General features: G+C 39.5%; 1 long non-coding RNA gene across 1 annotated transcript; it reads right to left on the reverse strand.

Annotated features, from left to right (window-relative positions):
- Window positions 1–14,038: 14,038 nt before the first annotated feature.
- Window positions 14,039–21,943, reverse strand: LOC135295538 (uncharacterized). Its single transcript, XR_010357666.1, has 3 exons — window positions 21,680–21,943; window positions 17,481–17,585; window positions 14,039–14,127 (listed from the first exon to the last, which is right to left on the reverse strand). It is a non-coding gene; the product is annotated as an uncharacterized LOC135295538 (long non-coding RNA).
- Window positions 21,944–22,871: the final 928 nt, after the last annotated feature.

The following is a 22,871-nucleotide window of genomic DNA, read 5'->3' on the forward strand; positions in this document are numbered from 1 at the left end:
TTTCATTCAGTTTTATGCATCTTACCAACTTGACACCTTCTGAGCTTTGTTTTTCTGGTGGCTGCAAGATCTAGTTTCATTTTCAGGAGAAGTTTGGAAAGGAAAGGGAGAGAAAGAAGATCCTCAGTTAATCAGTTATGGTAAGGACTTGATCTGCCCAGCCCACTGTGCATTTTAGGAGAGGAATGAATATAAAAATCAAGTAGATTCCAAACATAAAAATCAAACAGTTTTGCTAGTGTAAAAATGTGCAGCCTGTGCAGACTGGTTGCCTGAGCAGAAAACAAGTTTCACCTATGACAGAATTGTGGATTTGGATTATCCTGGAGGCACGCTGGTAGAATATGGTGTTGAACTTGCCCCCTGAAGTCCATTGTTACTGGGATCTTCACTACAATACCACATCACTACTGGGAACTGTACTACATTTAGACTGTATTCACACAATAACTGGCAACTGCTCTACTTGAGAATGAGTTCCTGCTCATCAGCTCACCCACCTCACTGACCATGACCACAACCCCAAAGCGAGTGCAATTGCATCATGGAAGCTGGCACACTTTGCTCAGTCTTTGGAGCGAATGTCTACGAGGTAAAAGACATTAATTCAATTTCTTGACATATATCTGCTGAGAGCAGCAGTGTAAGACTAGGCTTCTAAAAGGCACTAAAGGTGTTATGTTTTCAGTTCTCACTTGGATTTGGATGATGTGATTTTTAAGGGCATCCAGAAAATTTCAGGTAAAAAAGACACCAGGAAGAATCTTAACTGTTAACTTCAAAACCATGACGTTTCCAGCTCTGGGGAGACACACAGAGCTTTTAGTGTCGGATATCTGAACTATCTTACAAGAGCCAAAAACTTCCTAAGATGCCATTTAATACAGATTCATTCCTATTTAACCTCCTCTGGACACTGATCCTAAAGTTTGCAGATATATTAGGCTTTAAGATATGATAATAAGGCAGGCTAAAAATGTAGAGCTGTTAACCAGCAACATCATTTATTTGATGCAGTATTTATTAGCTCATTTAAAATGGCTGTTTGAAGGGATATTTATTGTTATTTCTATAGGATGGAATGCCTTGAATTTAATGAAGTTAGCTGTATTTGAAATCACTGATAACAAATGCCTTTCTCTACAGTGGGGTTGGGTTTTCAAAAGAATTTATGAAATGTTAGACCAATGATGTGAGACCACTGCTTACGTGGAAGATGACCTGTACATGTGACCATCCCAGCTGCCCTCGTCTAAATCCTTTGGGAAGATAGGGTTTCATGGCATGGAAATGAATTAAGCCTCACAGTCTTGTATGCTATATGTACTGCTTGTCCCCAGACCCACATTCAAAGCCCATGTTGGAATAACAGCATCCTTGTCCCCAGTGTAATATTGTTGTGTGTGAGCTGCCAGGAGAGAATAACTCATCCCAGCCAGCTCCATGGTGTGAGTCAGGAACTGCTGCACCACAAAGTGTATCAGCTTCATGGTGCAAACACTCACCAGTCTGGTTAAAAACACCCATACTCTGCTGGCTGGCACTCCTGCTCCTGCTGGTCTGTCTTTTAAGTTGCTGACCATCTCCAAGGAACTCTTTAAGGGCCTCAGGAGACTGAAGAGATTCAGTGACTTTTACAGATTTATGTGGCCATCCCTTGCTAAACTCAACACTGGATGTAGCTGCCTCTCCTACGTGCTGTGCCGCAGGTAAGACACCTGCACTGCTGCTGCTCAGAGGTTTCCTAAAATGAATGTATGCATTTTTTATAGATTCCTTAATGTGAAGTGTCACACTCCTGGCAGAGAATGCATATAGCTTTTTGAAGTGCTTCTAAAAAAAAGTATAAATGATAATTTTTTTTTTTCTTCTTCAGGTTCCTCTAAATCTGTGACTAAGTGGTGGGGTATTTGCAAAATTTAGAGAGGGATCAGAAACATGGCACTGCATTTGAGGTTCATTTGTAGAAGGTAAAGTAGCATATGTTATGAGTCAGTTAATCTCTTTAGGGCTTTATCCAGCACAAATTAGGCTCTGTGGTCACCGAGTCACAGCAGGCTGTGGGCCGCTGTAGCCTTGGAGCTTTATTCCAATTCAGCTGCCAAGAAATGAACTGCTCTGTGGGCGCAAAAATTGGCTTATGCTCTGTGAACTCCAGCCAAGCATGAGCAGTTTCAGAGGCTGCTCTTTCTCTGTGCACAGCTACATGATTTCATACTCACCTCTCCAACAACCTTGATTTTTAAGATGCAGAAAATAAAGAAGCTGCTAATTCAGCCTCATTAGAAATCAGTAAAGGTTGTGAAATAGTTTTAAAATATGTGAAAGTCTTTATTGCTTTGGCTGTTACAAATGTCCACTGGAGGGATTAGCTCTGTGCTACTGTTGGAATCAGGAATTGTCTTTTTTTTTTTTTTCTGTTTGCTTTGGTTTTCTAGTTTGTTTTGCATTTTGTTTTTTCACTAGTTGCCCTCAGTCTATATAGCTGGAGATACTGCAAAGTCAATAAAAATAAAATGCCTTGGATTTCCTAAGTGGACAAAGGGAACTCTAAGGCATAGTTTTAATTTAAACTAATGTCTTATGGAGGCTTGAAAAATATCACTCTTAATTCACTTAACAGAGACACTAACCAAACCATAGGGAAGTCACAGGTGCTCACCTACAGGTGTCAAGATGTCTGGCCCTACATGCAGCTTCCTTCCCTACTTAATCCTTGACCTTGGTAAAGAACTCATAATCTCTGCACTATAAATCGCACATAATAAATGAGGCTATAAATAGTTGCCTGTGTCATATCTGTAGTGCTGATATCAAATGAGTACTTACTCTTTGTACAAACTACAGCAAGAATCAATTTATTGTTACCCTATTTGTTTTTGCCATTCTATTTATTTATGCAATTCATATGAATTAATGACTAACATAAACATTGCTTAGTTATTTTCTCCTCTACTCTTAGTGATTCTCTTAAGTGATCATTCCTGGAGAAGGGGTAAATTTTGACATGTTTAAGTAGAAAAGATACAGGATGTGCACAAATGTGACATCCTGAACACTCAAGACATTACTTGAATACCAATGAAAAGAAGCTGTTGTCACTGATGCTTGGCCAGGAAACATTGCCAGAGGAGGCCAGACACAGGGCTAAATGCCACCTTGTAAAAATACCAAGAACTCCTCATTTCTACGGAGCAAGAGCAGGAGGGCATGTGGAGCAGGAGTCCAAGAACCATTCGGGCTGGCTATTGACATGTTATTTCAGCTGAGCACCCACAGCCCTGCCCTTCCCTCCTGCAGACAAGTGCCTGAAGCTGTGACGCTGCACACCTTGGACGCCAGCATCCCAGCTCAGGTTCAAGAAAACCTCCTGCTGCAGGCTATTTGGGATTCAAAATCTGGGTGTCTTTTTGTGTAAAGTTACCTTTACCTGACCTGGCAGGTGTGCTGAGATCACACACACATTTACTGGCAGCCCTGACTTCATCATGAAGCATGGTAACCATCATACTTGTCCTCAAAAGCCCAGTCAGAAGATTAAGTGCCGTTTCAAATTATTTATCTTGTGGCATCTCAAAACCATGTCATATTTAGGTTCAAAATGCACACCTGGTAAGAGTTAGAGCTGGCAAACCTAAAATTGTACTCAAAAGGTAGAGAAAGGCACAAGGAGGCTTCTTGTGCTTCTTGCCCGCTTCACTGTCTGGCTCCAATATTTTGTGTTTCCTCAGGATTGTAACACAACTGCCAAAAGTCCATTTCTCATCATAGCACTGACTGCAAATTTTACAGTGCAGGATAAATGTAAATATAAAATGAAGTCTTTCTTAACTCTCCTTATTATCTAAATTATGGATCGGGTATGCATCAGCCTAAAACAATGTCTTAAAAGATATTGAACCTCATGATCCAAAACAGAAATCCAGTAGCTTGGTTATGTATACCCATCTGTAATTTGCCAAATGCATTTTATCTGTGAGTAATTTTTCAATTATTCTACTCTGTAGCCAATAACAGTTACAAAAATATACTTGGACTTAAATGTATGCAGATGTTTAAGGGGTTTGCTATATTAGGACATGTGACACTGACCCTAATATATTTATGTTGCATAACTGGAAGAAATATTTAATCTAGCCCTGGTAATCTTTCATTATATTTTTCATTTACAGAAGCTGTAGCTTACATAGAATTGCCTCAAAAATACTCAGATACCTGTAGCAAGTCAAACTAGCTTAGGAAAATCTCTAGAATTTTATTTTCAGTCATCTCTGCTGGGGTTTTCTGCTCTTACTTGGGTGTACTGGTCTATATAAGGCACAAATAGAGACAGTTTTCCAAGAGATCTGCCAAATGTTTGTCACATTACAATTGTCATAAACCCATGCTTTCATTATTATTTTTATGACTAGGCCTCATGAAGGAAACAATTAAATGTGTTTCTGCAAAGATCTCTGTTAGGAGTGTTTGGAAATGTGGAACCTTCACCACAGAAAGTACTTGGGAGGCAAATTCTTGAAGGACCTGACCTTCCAGATGGAGCTGATTGTGTCCTTTTTTTATACATGACACACAGCACCTCTACTTCTGCTTTAAAATAAGAGCAACAAAAAGAAAGGCTTCCAACCTTTCCACTGGATCTGGTGAACTGCAGATTCATGACATATATATTTGTTCAGCCCCTGATGTTGTATAATCCCTGCAATTAATACAGCCACAAGAGCAGTGATGTAAACATAACACAAAATCATTGTCATGAAACATAAAAGAGATGAGTAATTTATGAATATTGCTTTTAAACCTATATTAATCACTGTTTAGGGGGAAAAAATAACAAACCAAAAACATTCACAAAAACTATTAGCTTTGCAGTTAAATCAAATTTAGGATAGGGCAAAATGCTTCTTAGCAATTAAATTCTCCTTTAATTCTTACAGATTCAATAGAGAAAATAGATTAGTAAATTCCAAGACAGAATTCCAAGTATGCATGAACGACACTACATGACAGCATGACTTGACAGTACAAGGAGCAGGTATGGACAAGATCACTAGAAAGACACTTTCAGTGCAGAACAACGCTGTCAATTGTCCAGTCTGTCAAGGTGACAAACCAGGATGAGCTGCTGGACTACTCCTGGAATTAACATGTGCATTGTGATTTCACAGCCCTGATACACAGCTAAAACACAGTTATAACCAAAGAGCAAACTTCATTTTCCTACAGAGATCTCACATCCCACAGCTCCTGTCGCAGAGTTTTTCTGGATGGTACTAAGCTGGATGCCTGCAGAAAGTTTTTGTACTATTAAGGCAAACTCCTGTTCCTCCATGGGTCTGTTTTACTAAAGCTTGGCTACTCAGATGTGCTGTAATGCAACAGTGAACATGGCATGCTGCTCTGGGTCTCTTTTCCTTTTGAATAATAATCCAAAAGCCAGGAAAGCATATTCTGTTTTTCACTGATCCGCAGATAACTTCGTTCAAAGTGGGTCACACCATCATGCAAATATATGAGGATCAGCCCACCACTGTGGAAAGAAAAGCCTGAGGAACAGAAACAGACTTAAGGATGACTTCATATTCCTTGAGGCTTTCATAGGGGAAGAGAGAAAGCAAAAAAAAGAAAAGCAGCATTTGTGGTTTTGGATCCTGGTTTGCATAGTGTCTCCATTCAACACCAGCGGTGTTCTAGAAATTGGGCCAGAAATCATGCTCTTCCTGCTGTGATGGGAGTGACAGGTGCCTACTTGGATGACAGCTGAAATGCTCTCTCTGTGCTGGTAGGGCAAAGCCCTGGGCTTTTCATCCTGAATGTGTTCTTTACCAAAGCAACAGATTTGGGTTTGGTTACATCTTTTATGAACATTTTTCAATAAATTAATCAGAAGCTTCAGGGGATTTAAGGTTTTTAAAAACAGATCTGTTCTTCTGCAATTCCCTTCTCAGAGCTTCAAAATTGGATTTCTTCCCATTCCATTTTTCATATTTCTATTTTGCAAAATTGAAGATCCCTGAGTCTCTACTCCCCTTGACTGGAATTTGCCTCCTAGCCACTGTCCATGGGGTCTGATGAGTGCTCCATGCAGCTTGCCCTATTCATAGATCTGTGTCAAGGATTCACAGTCCCCATAATCAGCTATATCTGAACCACAATTCCTCCAGCTCGTTAAAAAGCTCCAAACACCATCTTGTCTCAAATTGCCCCTCTAAGTTTGGACAGGGTGAATAATCAGCAGAGCTCCTGCAGCTCCTTCTGAGACACTCCCAACATACTGGAGAGAGCATACTTTTCCAAATTCCTCTTTGGACAAGTTTGGCTGCTCCCAATAGCTATAGTGGCACACATTGCTTTGAAACTTCCTGATATTGTTTGGAAAACCAGTTTATAGTTAGTAACTTTCTTATATTCAGAAATAAAAAGCATTGAAATCACCAATAAGCTCATGCTGTGGAGGACTTCAAAAGACTTAATGCTGGATAAAGAGGGTTCAGGCAGAGCCTGGAACTGCAGCTAGGAGTATCCCCTCTGTTACACTAAAATAGGAGGAGTGGGTATATGCAGTTTGTTTCAAGCACTTTCCTTGTTAGCCAATATGGCAGTACTCTTTTGTAAGGAGAGACCCAAAGGAGAGAACAGAAGTCCCTACAACCCCACAAAACCATCCCACACACCATATACTGCATCATTTTAAAGGATTCTCCATAAAACAGGTGCACAAAAGGCAGGTTATTTGTGTTCTTTTGCTGTTTGCACAGTAAAGAATCAAGGCAAAGGAGACACAAGGGCATAGTCATAGCTCATAACTTTTTACAACAAATACACAAACGTGCCATTCCTAGCAATATACTTTCAATCTCTCTTGTCTTATTTCTGGTTATTTCTGTAATATATATAGCTCCGTGTGTGCCATTAGAGGTCTCACAAGAGCTTTGAAGTTCTACTGATGACACACCTGACACGGACACAAAAGAGATGTCAATATTACTGATGACACACCTGAACTGGACACAAAAGAGATGTCAATATTTCTTCAGTGCAGTCTTAGCTCAGACAGGTGTCTAGGCAGGGTGCTCACAGTAAGACACAGGATCTCAGAATCTGAGAATCCCTGTTAATATTAATGAAAGCATACAAGACCTTGCAGTGATGTAGAAAACAACTGTGGTAGCAGAGCAGTATTTGGGCTGAAGACTATAGTGTAAAGAATTGAAAACTGAACCTACTGCTTCTGAGCAATGTCAAGTCTCCTGGTGCCAAGACTGCCTTGAAAATACTGACATTTGACTGTTTCAAGTTTGGTTTTTCATTTGATTTAAAAAAAAGGGGTTTTTTTCTCTTTCTTTTTCTAGCTAGCACAGGACCTCAGTAGTCTTCAGCAGGAAATCTCTCAAGACTTAAATCAATACAAGCTGAAAAGGGTAATCGTGGTAAATGCTTTTCTTTTGGAATCCCTTGGCCAGAGACAAACTGTGCACTTGCCAAGAATATATATACTCCAAGTAAAAGCATGCATATGCAGTAGGGAAAAGGAAAAGGACAGTCCAGCTGATGTGGGTTGACAGCAGATCTGTGGTTTTTCAGTCTGGCAGCCTGCAGAAAATTTCTAAGGAATCTGCAAAGGGTAACTAAGAAATAAAAAGCTTTTGTCAGTAGGCTAGAATATGGTATACAGAGGTCTACTTCCACATGAAAACTTGTAAGAGCTTGAATTTAAAGAATTTGAAAGCCACAGGAGTGGAAAGACATTTGAAAGAGAGACAGAATAGCTGATAAGTTATAAAATTGTTAATATCCAAAGCCTTAGAGAAAAACTAGTGTATATGCACATCTTCTGAAAGACAACTTCCAATCTGAGAATCATAGAATCACAGAATATCCTGAGATGGAAGGGACCCACAAGGAACAGCAAGCTCAAAGGCTAGGAAAAAAAAAATGTAACAGCACAGAAATTCATCTGAAACCTATATTTTACTGGCACCTCATGTCAACATTTATTATAAAAATAAACTACAATATAGACAGACACTTGGGTTATACCTGCAAACAAGGGATTACACTCAGATGTTAATAAAGTTTGAAATTCATCTTGAAGGAAAAAACAGGCACGCCAGTGGTTTTCTGCACTCAAAAAAAAAACTGAGACTATTTTAATAAAAATCAGGTCAGTTTTTTGACATTATTATCTGGAATAAAATACTTTGACAAAGTTCAGTTGAACAGTTTCATTGCTGACTTACTGATATAGTCTCCCATGATCTGGTTGGAACTAGCTTAATACACCACCTCACTGCACAGGCCTTCTACCTCAGGAGAGTGATGGCCATACTTCCTTTCAAAAGTTGGATTATTTTGGCAGCTATTATCATTCACTGGAGTCAGATGATTTCTACCTTAAAACATAGAGCACACTTGGAAAGAAATCCATTTTGTCTTGTGAAAGAAGGAAACCATTCTTTGGAGGCCTCCAGACCATCAGGAGTGATAACATCTCAAACTGCCATCTCATGCATGAAATGGAAATGCAGTATAAAAATTTACTAAACAGAGAAAGCCAAAACTTCTGAGGTCACTCAACAGAATAAAACTCTTCTAACTGTGCTGAACTAAACTAGTTTGCTTTGCAAACTAAAGCAATCCTACTAGACTTTTGCTAAGGAAAGAGAGTTTAAACAGATTTTAAAAAGAAAAGGCATAACATTTTGACATTATATAAACAGCATTTTTCATCTAAAAATTATGCAATCCCCTTTACCTGAAAATTCTAAAAGAACGTCAGTCTTGATTCACAGCTTTGTTTTCCTTTCCCACCAGTTTTACACATGTAGTAACTTGGTGTGAGTGATAGAAAATTTGTATTATGTGGAAAAAAAGGTCTCAGCAGCTGCCATTTACTACAGCATTGGTTAAATACTGATCTTTCACCCACAGGGAAGAAATTACATTGTTTTATGGAAAATGGTACCTGGTGACCATGGTAGCTGATGGTCAAGATGAGCCAGAGTGGACCCTGGCTCAACTGGCATATTAGGCTGAGACTCTGGCCCCAAAGGCAGCAAGGCAGGGTTTGCAAGGACAGAATCATGGAATCACAGAAGGGGTAAGGTTGGAAGGGACCATTGGAGGTAATCTAGTCCTACCTCCCTGCTCAAGCAGGGTCCCCTAGAGCAGGTTACTCAGATTTGTGTCCAAATGGCTTTTGAATGTCTCCAGGAAAGGAGACTCCACAGCCTCTTTGGGCAGCCTGTTCCAGTGCTCAGTCACCTGCAGAGTACCTCATGTTCAGGTGGAACATGAAACACAGAGGAGCAAGACAAAAGAAAGTGGTGAATCAAAGAAAAACACTATTGCGCTGGCAGCCCTGAAAAAGGGACAAAGTTAAAGCATTTGAGGCATTAGGTTTTTAAACTGTGTTCAAGAGCTGCCTCTAGAGGTTTCTGCCAGGTTCAGGGAAGTGTAACTTTGTGAATATTCATTGTAAATAAGCAGAACAGTACAAAAAAAATCTGTCTGATTTCTGTCAGCAATTTCTCCTCTTAATGGAAACCTGGCCAGCCCCCAAATACTAATGGCTTGGGCCAGGGGTTAGTGATCAAAGAAATTACTATAGTAAATGCCATATAGCTTGTAGAGCTTAAGCAAGTGATCCAGGCCTAGCAGGAGAAGCACCTTTAAAGCTCATTGCTGTAAATCCCACTGCCTTCAGCAGAAATTAGAGGTGCACTTAACAGTCGAGCTCTATTATAATTATTAGGATAATCTTGCACAACACCTTCTGACCAAACATGAAAATATATTTGCAAAAAAAATCAGTAGTTATGGACAATTAACCACATTTGTAAAATCCAGATAACAGGCAACCAGCTAAAACATCAAGAGAGGTGCAGTTCTCTAAAAAAAAAGACTATTTTTTTTATAAATCATTAGTCTTCTGATTTACAGACAGATAAGTGGAATGCATAGTGATCTCTAAAAGATGGGAAGAGTGAATTCTTTATACTGTGAATATTAATCACTTCATTATTTTGCTTATTTCTACATCTCCTGCTTTTCTGCTCATCTCTACTGGAGTGGTTAAATGTAATTTCAATATTAAAAACCATCATCCTAGGTTGAGAACCATTCTAGGGTAAATTACAGTGTGTTCTTTTTGCCACACAGTTTTCACTCTGAGCATACCATACCTGTACACAATAATGAGGCTGCTGGTGACCTGGATGGCCACAACAGCCCTACAGAATTAGAGGTGCTGTACCATAAAGGAATGACATCTGAGTAAACAAGGCTCTAGCATGTCTACTTGAAATCCAATTATTTTTCTACCATGTAGGAAAACCTACACAGCTCCATTTATTATGAAAGAATGACACAACACAGCTACATGAATGGAAAACTTCATACAAAGATCTTTTTGTTCTGTGCACACACACTTTCATGTTCATTTTTACAGGTTCTCTGAACAAATATAGCCCATTATAAGCTTTCCAAGCAGCGCTCTGCTTGGATAATATTTGTAAAAGGACCTGAGGGACTGGCAAACCAAACAATGAAGATTCCAGTGCCTGTCACTTCAGAAGTATTTCAACTAAATTTTTGAAAGTCTCACAGCCACTTGAATTGCATTGGCTTTGAATGGGATTTGGGCTTCTTTGAAATCATGGAATCCTAGAATTAAATTTAGGTTGGAAAATATTTTTAATATCATTGAGTCTACCAGTTAACCCAGTATTGCCAAGTTACCACCAAACCATGCCCCCTTGTGCCACATCTACACTTCTTTTAAATCCTTCCAGGGAAGGTGACCCAACTACTTCCCTGGGTAGCTTTTTCCAATGCTTGAGAATCCTTTCCATGAAGAAATTTTTCCTAATATTGAATCTAATGAGGGAAGTGGCTCACTGAGCACTTCTGCCAGCTCCCTCGCTACCCAACCTTCTGCTTCTTCCACATTCACCAAGAAGACAGTCTTATCGCCACATCAGAGGGAATACCTGAGAAATGGAGGAGGAAATCAAACCCAAATGCAAATTTCCTGCACTTTAAATATTTTTCCATTAATACCGTAAATAATTTTTTGTGTTAATAATGCTTAATACTAGTTATTAAAGGGGATAGATAGAAGTGCTGCAAAGAATGGACTCACCTTCTGATTTTCCTTTCCTTTGTAGACCAGTTCTTGTCTCATTCTTTTTGTAATTTTCTAAAGAAATGCCATACAGGAAGAACTGACAGAATCATCCAGTGGAATGATTAATGTAGCAACTAGGCTTTTGGTCTGCATATGATGCAGAGGGACAGCTTTATCATGAGGAGTAATAATAAAATCCTGTGTCTGGTGCTATCTGGGATGTCTGATATGAACTGTACCCACCACAGAAATATTAATGACTCTAACTGATTTTCTGCATTTTGAATGTCTTTCAAAAGTGTGCCTTCTCAGAGCTGGAAGGGACTTAGCATGATTTCCTAATTTACATGGCAAAGAGACTTTATTCATCTATGGTGTCAAAGGTAATTGTTGGGCTAATGAGTTTTTATATCAGACATTTATCCAGCTAAATAAACAGACCAGACTCAGCTTGTAAGAATGGCCAGGAGATTAATTTGAAATGTGCAAAAGAAAGAGTGGAATTTGGGGAAAGTATTTCTTGCTTCAATATGCAGACAAACTGCAAAATGGAAAAAGGCAGAAGCTTTTTTGTCATGTGGTGTCAGTCATAGACCTCAGGCCAGGTTGGATCCCAGAAGGATGCAAAAATAGCTTTCAACTAATTCAAACTAATGCAATAATTGAAAGCAAGTGCTGATTGTCATCTTTGATGTGAATCAGCATGGAGGGTGGGGAATATGTTTCTCTCATAGGGGAGGTGGAAGCTTTCACATGTGCAGAGAGCAAGGAAACATGGCATGGAAACCCCAGCCTGGTGTGGGAAGGCAAACAGTGAGTGAATGAAGTGTCTGTCCTTCCCTTCACCCACCCCAGCTGGATTCACTCCAACATTACCCTGCTCTCCTCTTGCTCTCCTCCCACTCCACACGGTTCATCATCACTGCGTCTCCTAATCCTTGCCACACCAGTTTCTAGCCAAGTTTCTCACCCCAATCCCAGCCATCAGACTCCAAGCACATTCAGCTCTTAATTCCCTGCTCTTTCTCCTGCACCAGGCTCCTTGCCCAGAAAGTCCCAACTCCCTCCCAACTTGGATCCTTGTCTAAGACATGTCCATCTCACCTCCAGAGCACCAATGACCTGCTCCTTGTCCTAATTCCAATGCATATCATTCAGGTCATGTTTTCACTCATTCTCTGTAGTTTCTTTGCCCAGGTTTAGTAATTCTTCTCCCTCTCCATATCACAATCCAGCTCTGCTGGAAGATGCTGACCTGAGGGCTGCTAAGTTACAAGGCCATTAGAAGGAGTTCAGGAGGGACTCACTATTTTCATGCCTGGTGCTCTGTGCACCCTATCCCCAAAGAGCCAGGAAAAATTTATTAATGAAAGTATAAGATACCCTTGGCAAAATAGAAGCATGCAACAACAAATTTTGGGTCCCATCCCCATTACTGAAATATTTCCACCCTTGCTGGGTGCTTTAAAGTCCTGATGCTTAGGCAGAAGTTCAAATAAATAAAACCTATTAGCAAAATTATTTGGACATAAACTGCCACCTTAAGTTTGCTCACTGGAGCTTGGGGACAGAGATATTCATGCAAGAGACAGGGGTTTTTTTTGAGAAAAACAGCCAAAGAAGACTGGGAAAACCCTCCAGAGATTCTCTGAAAGCAACAGAGGTTTTCCAGAAAGGGAACAGAATTTAAAGGCTGAAGAGGAAGAATGTATTACACTGAATCATGAAAACACTAGGGAAAATGAAGGGACATTCACTGTATCCAAATCCTCTATAAATTTTGACCTATTGCTGACACAAAAGATATCAGGAAGGAAGCTGGAAAAAGCACTGAGGGGATAGTATGAAGAAAAGGTGCTTGGTCTTGGCATGACAGAATTAATTTTCCTTTCTCATAAGTTATTTTGCCAGCTCTCTTGCAATGCTCCCTTTCTCCTTCCCTTGATTTGCATAATCTCTTTCTAGGGATTGTAATGGAGCCTGTATTGCCCTTTTGGTTCTTAAAGAATCATTATTTTACTTTTTCTTCACAGAGTTTTCTTCCTTAAGGGGACTTTTCCCCTAAGGCCAGCAACACAATAAACCCAGAAAATTCAGTGATCAGTGCCAAGGCAACATGCTAAAGACATCACAATATACTATATCATGGAAATCTACATTTAGGGTTTGAGCAGAAACTTAGCCTAGGGAAATGCTACAGAAAAAAATGCTGTGGCATTTTAATGTTGGTGGTCTCAGCTTAGACTAAAGATAGAATTAATATGACTATCTATCATTCCTCTTCCCATATACAGGTCCTTGGCTAAACAGAAATGTTTCAAAAGGAGTGATGGCTCAGAATAAATCCAGTTTCTACTTGTGGGGCCAAACGTGGCCCCATTGCTCCTGTCATTGGAAGATGTAGTTTCCATTTAACAGTCTTTCCAATAGCATACAAGGATCCGTCCTACTTTTCCATTATGAGAAAAGCTGTGCTTGTGTGAAAGTATGTATTTCTTTAGGGAATGAACCAACATAATCCTGGTGAGTTTTCATGTGATCCTTCCTGGTCTCTTGCGCTATGCCGGAGGACATTTAAATAAATATGAAAAGCAATGCAAAACTTGGTTTCAGACAGAGGCTGCATGCTGTGTTTCTCAGTTCACTAAAGGTCATATCCTTTGGCAGGGATAAATCTCGTGATGCTTTTCCTCAAGAGCTTGGAATGCCAAACAATAGAAAATTAACAAGGTAACTTTCCCCAGGTGACAGGTGAAATTACATTCCTTCTCCCTTTCAAACTCATACATTAAATGTGCAAGCATGCTGTGAAATAAACAGGAGACACAGGCTGGCTGAAAGAACATCCACATAATAGTGAACTTAATGTTGCGTGAACTGATATGTTCGGCATTTATTTTGAAAATTGCTTGTATTTAGTCCTTTTGCCCTTGTTTGGTGAAATTGACAATCCATGCTCAGAAAGGATCCAGAACCCAAACAGAGGAAATGCCAAAGGCCTGCAGTGACACAGAACAGAGCACGTGGATGTCAGCAGTGCACCCTGGCCTTCTGTCGATGCCCAGGAATTTCCTATCCTGGGAGTAGGTCAGATATTCTACATTACAGTACCACAATAACCAGAAAGTCCATGTCCTTCTCACAACTGGGGTTCAGCAAATCCCCATAAAAAAGAGTAAATTCCACCCTGAAGAAAAAAACAGCAGCTTTTGGAGGGAAACTGAGGCATGGAGGGTAAAGTGACCTATAAAGTTGCAGCAGACTCTAAAGCTGAGTGTTGTAACTTTTAGGCTGGCGCTGTACCCAGGGCCCCATCTTTCTGCAGTGCTTATACTAACAGATCCTGCTCAGAAGCTCACTGAAAATGAATAAAAAAACTATTAACTTAATGGTTTTCCAATTTTGCTCTCTAGCTCCAGAAATAAACATCCCTGTTTACTTAGAAATATCTAAAAAAGGCATCAAAAATACCCCATTAATTTTACACTCATTAACTTCTCATACATTCTTGATTAATTTGTGTGTGTCTGGAGAATGCTGTTATTAATGAAGTTGACACCCTTTCACTAGGATCAGAGTGCTATGGATCTGCTGGGGAACTGGCTGGGGCTGCATAGACTTGTTAAAATTTATTCACTGAATTAGCAAATACATTTCTGAGACCAGAAAAATAATGCTAGTAATGCTAGTGTGTTTTCCCCCTTTTCCCATTCCTTTCTTACATTTACCTGACTCCCCTTTTTTTTTTAATTTATTTTTTGAGGAAATAAAAAATTCAGATTCTGACGCCTTTCATTGAATAAGTGGCAAAATCCTCTGTATCAGCAATTAAACCAGAGCCATGAAAACAAGCTCAGAGATTTATCCTCCATTCCTTCAGGCAAGAGAAAGTTCATGCCCAGAGGTCTGCTGCAGAGAAGCTCAGCAAACTCATTAATACTCCAGGAGCAGACAATCAATCCCTTCAGGTCAAAGAGGAGAGGTAATGGTATCAAGGCTTAAACAGCAACCCTTCAGCAGTTCATCTGGTGTTGGCTTCAGATTATGGAGATTCATCCCTGAGGCTGAAGGCTGGGGTTTGTGTATTCTCTCCCCATTTCACATAATCCTAGAATGTGGCTGGGGCATCTTTTTTTTTTTTCTTTTTTTAAAGGAAAAGGCTTCATAAAATACAAAGAGGAAGAATAATACTCCCTCTGGAAGTAAATGGATGTCCTATTACAAAAACACCCAACCTCTGAAGCACATAAAATACATAAAATGCCTACATAAAGTGTGAGCATACATCCAGGGCAGAAATGTTATGAAAGGTAAGAACTGTGCAAGGCACTTTATGCCCTTTTCTGCTCCTGTAGGTTTGTGGAAGCACAGCATGTTTACACTTGGAAACCAGAAGAATGGATAATTAATGACTGAAACTTCATTTTCTTTTAGCTTGCTGCTCTAGCTGCCCTATTGCTGTCCTTAGCATCCACAATAACCTCTTCAGCCTCAGCTCCATTCATCAGCAATGAGCACCCCCAACAAAAAATAAGAGAGCTATTCTTTATACACAAGGCACTAATTTTGGTAGAGGGGAGGATCCCATAAGAAATGCCTGGTTTCATAATGTGCACTGTTAGTAGATGCAATTTATTTTCAGCACTACCTGCATTATTTAGTTAACAATAACTAAATAAACTAAACTAAATACATAAACTAAACTAAATAACAATAAATTCCAGATTAAGGCCTGTTTACTGACTTGCAGTGTTTTCTTTGCTAATGCAAGAAAGGACAGAATAAACTACAGGATGCCAAGGATTCAGGGAGAAGTATGTACTGCAGAAGCACACTGTTTCTTCCCAAACAGCGTGGGGCTTTCAGATGGTGCCAGGCAGAATGAGAGACCTGCACAGACATCTTCCCAAAGCCTGGTGCAAGCACTGCAGGAGGCAGGCAGGTCATGCAGTGCCCCGGGAGGCCAGGAGAAGGGCTGGGGTGAAGCAGAGGGCAGTGGGTGCAGAGCTCAGGGCAGCCTTTAGTGCAGGGCATGGAGTGAGCATTGAGCTCTGCTGCTGCAGCCCCAGGCCTTTGGGGCTCTGCCAGGGCTGCATGGCTCCCAATGATGCTGCTCTCTTTATCCAGTGGGATATTATTTATCCCAGTGCCTCCAGGGAGCTTTGTCCCAGCTATCAGGCTGGAGGCAGCAACTGTTTAGCCACTTTCCACATAAAGCCTTATCCAGGTACACCCTGGATCAACAAGACAATGCAGCTGAAATAAGTATTATTTGCCAAATGAATGGAACTTGCTGGTCCCAGACCACTCCTGGGTACAGAGAACTGCACCACCAGGGCAAAGGCATTCATTTTCCTGTGTTTTTCAGTTTTTAAACAAATTGGCAACAATTAAATCAGTTTTTGAAGGAAATTTCTCCTAGAAACCATCTTATATGCCCATGGGCTCTGTTGCAATAGTGGTAATGTATGAGTAAATAAAGGGAGTAAAAAGGTTAAATAAATTCAACAATCAGATTCTCCAATCAAAACAATTTTTCTAGAAAAGCTATCACCAAAGTTCACAAGTGCTTCCACAATGGCAGCAGAGCAAATGACACTCGATTTTAATTTTACCATCACATTTGCTAATCTGACACTGAGATATTTCATTTGCAGTTATTTCTGAATTACATTGCTGTAGCACAAATCACAATCAGACTGGAAGATCAAGTATATTCCATATGACTTGAGATTTCTTTATCTTTTTTTTTCCTATATTTTTGATATCTGTTGAAGATTTCACAATGTTGAATTTGGGCAATAAATTGAATCTTAGATTAAAATATGCAATAGTATCAAAAACAGTGTTAATCTCAGTTTACTAGCTCGCATGGAAACTAAATCCCATATCATCACTTCCAAAAATGATTCAGGCAGATTAAATCTGACAGGACAGCATGGGGTAATTTGCGCTGTGGTAGCACGCAGTGTACTAGTTTTCAGATAATTTCTCATTTCCAGGGCATTTGAACATTTAGCTTTGAAACTCTGACACATAAAAGGGGGAAAAAAGCATTTGAGGAAAACTGTTTTCTCTCTTTCCTCCTCACCTTTTCACTCACTTTTGAAGAAATGAAGGGACGTGAAGACAGATTGCCATCTATTGGTGTGACCAAGAAATTCCGTGACTGAAAATTCCCTGGTCAAATATAACTCAAGTACAAAATTTCTAAAAATCTGGAGGTACTCACTTTCTGTATGTAGCACTTGCTTAAACATATTAGATGCTATCTACCACATACCTACAGCAAGTTAAATTACCTATTTAGACAAAACCAGATTTCCCTCTTTTTGTTCCCCAAACGATATACCTGGATTCTCCAGTCAGGTCAGTTCTGAATACAGTCAATAGGTATCAGGGATTGTCTTTGTATTCTGCTTTTGTTTATAGACGCCTTACAAGCCATACCCTAGATCTGAAAAGCAAATTAGAAAAAGTCAAAAAGCAAAGGTCTTGTTTATAATAGCTCATTTTAGCAGAGGAATTTTAGGTATTTTGGGAAGACACAAGAGATTACCATTTTTACAGAAAAACTCAGAGAAAGGAAGTGGAAAAAGAAAATTAATTCAAGGATTTCAAGGCATAAAGACATTTCCAGATAGGCTGGAAATGAGAGGTTATATCAGAGAAAAGGACCAGGAAGGAAGCACAAAAATAACATGGGAGAAGAGACTGAGAGCAAACAACACAAATCTTTAATGGTTTTAGCCAACTGTCCCTGCTACCAGCCTTTCCATCATGGAGTAAGTATTTTGTGGCTAATCTTTAAATTTCATTGACTCTCAAAGCCAAGAGAAGACAAGCTGCCTTATGGATGATGCTACCTCGGGTGCCTGTGTCACCACACACCAGCCAGATATTATTCTCTCCATCCACCACTTGAGAAGTTTACATGGCATTTTTCACAGTAGCACTATTGGACTGTGGATATAACATTATTTATTATAACCCATATACTTTCCTTAAAGGCAATTATTTCACAAAAGCAGAACTAAAGGAATGACAGCCAGCAGCAAAGGGAGTGATGCTGATCTCTTTCCCCATCACAGCTGGGTCCTGAGCAAAGACATGTGGCTCTGATATTAAAGCTCTTTCCTCTGTGTCCCTACAGAAATGGTTCTTAGCACAGACTGGAGTTTTAGTTCAGGTCTCACTGAAACCAAGGTTTCCTTTTTCTATTGCTATAAAAATTCTTTTTATGATAGTTCAGAGAGGCATGTTTTTGTTTCCTTTCTTCCCTCATAAAACGAATGTGTCAGCATTAGTTTAGTCACCCAGCCTTATTCAGACATTTTCTATCCTTCTTCTATCCATAAGCCTCCATCTGCCTTTAGATTAGGTTTCTGTCTTCCTCCTAACCTGCCATGACACCTTGGCATAGTTTTCCCTTCTTCCATTGACACAGAGCATTCTTCCATTCAGCATGGCCAATGTGTGGGAGGTGGAGGGCATTTCCCTAATGCCTTGGGAAATGTACACCCTATTACTCAAATAATGAAAAAGACTGAAAAAGCCTTTTTTTTTTTTTGTACATGATCTTAGCAATGAGAGCATGAAATGAGAAGACGGGAGGTAGCTGTTTTCTCTTCCTGAGGGAAGGCTGGAGTGCTACAGCTCAGCAGCACATCCCTGTTCCCTGAGCTCTGGGCTATCACACTGGCTGGTACAAGCCAGGGCATCCCCTTTGCTTCTCCAACACCATCACTTCTGGGCATCAGATTTCTCTCCAAAAGAAACTAAATGAAAACAGCATGTATCTGTTTGAGAAAGGGACTTTCCATTACTTACTCTGTCAGGAGAAAGTTAAAAGTGGCCAATGTTAGCACATAAGTAAATTAGACTACCAGGATGCTAAGCAATAAAGCATCTCAAGAGATATTTACCAAATAGATAGATTGATATTAATGCCTGTAAGACCAGCATGGATACAGCCTTTGAGATATATAACGAACAAAATTATCAGAGTTGGAGTGCAGAGAATACTAGACTGCATTGCTGACTCACAAAGGGAGAAATTGGCTTATTTGCTGTTAAGAAACCAACTTATAGTGTTATGAGGTTCTATGTCTCTGTTTACCAGGAAATAATATATAGCTCTGATGTTTGTTTACTTATTGTGTAAACCTTTCTCTGTTACTCGTTCCCCAAAAAAAGCAGTTACTGGTACTGTTATTGTATGAGAAGGCTGTCGCACAACAGCTTTCACTCACTTTGGTGAAATAAAATGCTGAGCTAAACCACACTACAAGGAAAAACAGTAATAATTACTAACTAAACCATTAAACCAGTTTTCTAAAGCAAGAGAATTTAATGTTAAGAGGAAGAAAAGTTCGTCTTTAATTCCACTTTTGTCAAATGATTTTCAAGCAAAAAAGCACTGCAGACCGCTTTCAACCCACCTAACAGAGGTGCTGAATTTCATCATCATAACTACTGAGGTGCCAAAGCTAAAAAAAAAATCAGGTGGTACCCTAATAGGGAATTAACCTATGCTATTTTCCACAACATGCAGATTCTGGCTCCATACACAGTGATGACAGAAAAGTGCCTTTGAGGCAAAGCACCCAATGCAAGACTTATCTTGCAACAGATTGCTTAGGAAAGTGAGAAAGAGGCAAAGTACAACCCTAAAACACCTTGCTTGATATTTGGCAACAAAAAATTATTGTAATCACCACTGTGAAAATCTCTGTGAAAGGTGAAGTGGGTGGTAAACAAAGGCCCTGGCTCTTGCTATTGACAGCAAGTTGTAAGACGTGCAAAATCACTGATTTGAATGAAAGAGCATGCATTGGACTTTTCTTCCTTCTTATATCATCTAATGCCTTTCTGTAAATTACTCATTAGTGTTAATTCATATATATAAATACCTTTTCTTCAAGTGTCTACTTTCTTGAGCTTTCAGAAGTCTTGACAATAACTTTGAATCATACCACATCTGTCAGCAGGGAACGTCTGCTCATTAACATTATGGAATAGCTATCTTCAAGCACTCAAAAGAAATTGTTAAAAAGCTCTTAATGGATGTAGTAATAGGCTACTATAAATATGCAGAGCTGAATATTGCAAACAGGTGAATTCTGAAACTTTGGAGTCTTGGGAGCTAAGTTTATAAGTCTCTGTGCTAGCATGAGATGAGTAACACCCCAACTACAGAAAGAGCCTTCAATGATTCATTCAGATTTGGTCTTCATAGATGCTTCAGTTAGGACAAGGGAATTACCCCATTTCCACCCCTGCCCTTCAAATACTTCTATAGATTCAGGGTTTTGTGAAACACTGCAGAGTAAGAACTCCACTGCCATTTTTTAAATGTCTGTTCATACTTTAAAACACTCACTTGAATGACACTGGTAAAATTTGTTACTTTATGAATACAGCCAGGAGAGGACCTTCAGTCATTTAAGTCATGGTGGTAGCATGTATGCAGCTTATATTGACTATTTGCAGAAAGAATTTCCCCTCCTGCACTCCTGCATATTTTCCCAGCATTACTGACATGAAATCTGCAGCACAACAGCAGATAAGAATTGTCTTTCTACATATTTCACTGTGCAAAACTAAGAACATAATGAAGGCACAGATCCAGAGAGGTCTTAAGAAAGAGCTACCGTGTCGATATTGATTCAATTCTCTATCAATATTCACTCTAATCTAATCAAGAATGATAAGTTTTTGGAAAGGAGATTGTCATACAACTTCTATAAGATAAGTCTTGAAGTCAAGGAAGGCTTGTCTTTGGTATCAATTACATGTTCTGCTTGAGAATACTGGATAAGTTCTTCCTTATTCATTATGGCATGGTATCTATCATATATAAAATTAATATTTCATTAAATATTGCACTATCCCAAATGTGCACTTCAGAGTTTTGGTTATAGCTGGAAGGTATTTTAAGATTAATAATGTTGATTTCATATACTACATACAGATTTGGCAAAGGTTATTTCAAAATTCAGAGTTTGATCTTTCAGCCAGCTGCTATTGACCCACTGGCTCTAATGCACTGTGTACATAAAGGGAGCAAGGCCTGATCATCTGTGTGCAAAGTTTCACTGTGGACTACAGGAGGGGGATCATTAAATAAGCAATATGAAAGCACAGCACTAATGACATGAGAGTATTGACATAATGTAACAGAGCCTGCAATCAGCATTCTCCAGTGCAGTTAAAAGCTGTAGTTTTCAACTTTGTAATCATGCTGAACAGGGACCTAAATCAGCACAAAAAAAAAGTCCATAAATTTTAGTGCAAATTAGAAGAAGAGTCAACATGATGGGAAGCATTATTGAGAATGTTAGTTCAAGGACCTCCTTTTTCCAGATTTTTATTTCTCATTTTTTGTCAAGGCTTCCACTCAGCAGATACAGCAAATTTTTTTGTAAAGAGAGATGAGTGAAAAGTGCCAGTAGGCCTTCCTGACAAGAAAGTTAAACCATGTTTTTTCATCTACACACCAAGCTGTGTTACTCATTGGAATGCTAGGTCATAAGAGGAGCAGAGCCATACCATATTCTCATCCTTTACAGAAAGGCAGTAAGCCATCATCAAACCTCTGTCATGTAGTGGCATCAGTAGCTCTTCCTACAAACAGCTTCCCTCAGTAACTGAGTAGTCCTTGCTGGGCTTCCCTCTCAAATACACTGTTCACACTGCCACCAACTAGGGCATTGCACTTGAACATCTGTTCTGCCATCCATTGTCACTTCACAGGGATGGGTTCTGCAGCAGAGTTCTGTGGCTGAGCCTGCTTCCATCAGCTTTGTCTTAGGGATAATCTTAACTCTTCTTACATGTTTTCTCTCCATTTCAAATGGCAAAATCCATTTCCATGGTGCAATCACTCCTTTTGCTGTCAACTCTTATTTTGAAGGAGCACTTGTTTCTGAACCCGTCTCTTCTTTATCCACTTTGACAGGACCTGTTGGAACACAGGAAAAGCTCAAGGATTTATTGTAATTCTGTGAAATACTCTGATTTTCATGTTGATGTGCAACTGATCATTATTTGGCTTAGATGGTTATTATTTTACCATTATCTACCGTTGTAAGCCAGTAAATATTAAACAATGTTCCTGATCCTACACGCTTTTCCAAAGAACTCAAGTCTTTCCTGTAGGAAAGCTCTTTGAACATCACAAGTGCACGACTTGATAAGGTGTGTTGTATGAATAAATTAACATTAAAATACAAGAAATCAAAAAAATAAAGAATCAGGCTTGGTTTGCGAATGCGGGCTGCAGTCAGAAACTGAAAACAAAATGCTTCAGCACTTGCAATGTAGTGCTGGACACTTCACATTTGTGACCATCTTCCACTATGGAAATGTTTCCACTAGCTTTTAATACCAGTTTGTTATTTCTTAACATCTGGATCAGATTTAATAGCAATTACACATGTTGAAAAGGGCTCAGGGTTTGGGGCTTTCAGAGGGCAGGAAAGGTGGCTTTCAGTAGACGAATGAGTCTTGAGTCATTCAAAGGGAATCCCATTCAGGACAAATTATTTACTTTTTCCTTTACCTTACTGAAATGAGGCTCAAAAAACCCCCTGTCCAGCATTTTAGTCCAAAAATTTCAAAACCAGATGGAGCAGGGTTCAAATGCCTAAACATAAGCATACAGCACTATTTTGGATCCACTGGGATATTCAAACATCAGTATGGAGCTGTCATCCATGTCATCAGGAAGACCCATGCCACT

This window comes from Passer domesticus, chromosome 2, assembly GCF_036417665.1.
Source record: "Passer domesticus isolate bPasDom1 chromosome 2, bPasDom1.hap1, whole genome shotgun sequence".
NCBI lineage: Eukaryota > Metazoa > Chordata > Aves > Passeriformes > Passeridae > Passer > Passer domesticus.